Genomic DNA, 1,090 nt, shown 5'->3' with positions numbered 1-1,090 from the left:
AATAATTCACCCCGCTGAAAGTATGACACTTGATATTCAAATGGAACCGGTTGTTCAAGTGGAAGATATTCCTCAACTCCCATTCATCTGCCACACCCAACAGGGAACATCATTGGTTCTCCCTCTTCCATCAAGCGGTTGATGAGCAAAGAATGACAGAACGGCTACCCCAACTACAAACTCAACAAGGGTAGGTCGTATCTTTATCCTTCTAAGATTGATCCTGATACGGGCAAGAAAAGAAAGGCATGGAGATACAGAATGCCTAAGGATCATGGAGAACCGATATACCATGGTGAACAATTCACTACCAATATACTTTTTGACTTTGTTTCTTGGGAGTTTGACAACAACAAGAGAGAGGTGGAGATACACTATGAGACCATGCACTGGCTCAAGTTCTTTGACGAGCACGAGTTAGATGGTCTAAGAAAGAAGGATCTGCTGAAACTATACAAGTACCCCTTGTCCACAGTTGAAGAAGTGCGAAGGGACAACACCGATAAGATAGTTGAAAAGTTTGACAAGTTTGTTCGCTATCTTGTTGACAATCAACTATTCGACTATGACCCTGCCTTCGACAACGAAACGGTCTGAAAACGGAAGCTAAGGAAATAACAACAAAAGACTAAAGGGAGATTGTAGAGCCTAGTTTTGTTTAATAGTCTTTTGTATTATTTCCATTGTTTTCACGTCGCATTAATCTAGCCTTTGTTTGTGGTAATAATGTTTAGGCCTGAGGCCATGTACTTAGAGCCCATTAGGCCGAATATAATGAATGGTGCATGGTATGCACTCACCTATATAAGGTGAAGCATACTTATGCACACACAACCTTTTGCATAAACAAAAACTTTATCCTCTCACCAACTCTCCCTACTCTCTCTCTCTCTCTCTGTCTTTCCTCTTCTGGTAATAACAAAACACAACAAGACCCAAGATCTCAGTTGGCTACAAGTGATTTCCGCTATCTTGTAATTAGAGACTGATTCAAGAATTAGTTGTTTGATCTGTTTATAAGACCTACAGTCACAATTAAGAATGGTATCCACTACCGAGAATTGATGATGTATTCGATCAACTTCAAGGA

At 40.3% G+C, this 1,090-nt stretch overlaps 1 pseudogene; it reads left to right on the top strand.

Moving 5' to 3' along the window:
- Positions 1–142, top strand: part of LOC143634256 (NAD(P)H-quinone oxidoreductase subunit 2 A, chloroplastic-like) — a 5,575-nt pseudogene extending 5,433 nt beyond the window's left edge.
- Positions 143–1,090: the final 948 nt, after the last annotated feature.

This window comes from Bidens hawaiensis, unplaced genomic scaffold (genome assembly GCF_021521415.1).
Source record: "Bidens hawaiensis isolate Kalapana, Puna unplaced genomic scaffold, B.hawaiensis_p1.1 tig00007038_1, whole genome shotgun sequence".
NCBI classification, from domain to species: Eukaryota; Viridiplantae; Streptophyta; class Magnoliopsida; order Asterales; family Asteraceae; genus Bidens; species Bidens hawaiensis.
This window is presented reverse-complemented; position numbering and strand designations above follow the sequence as displayed.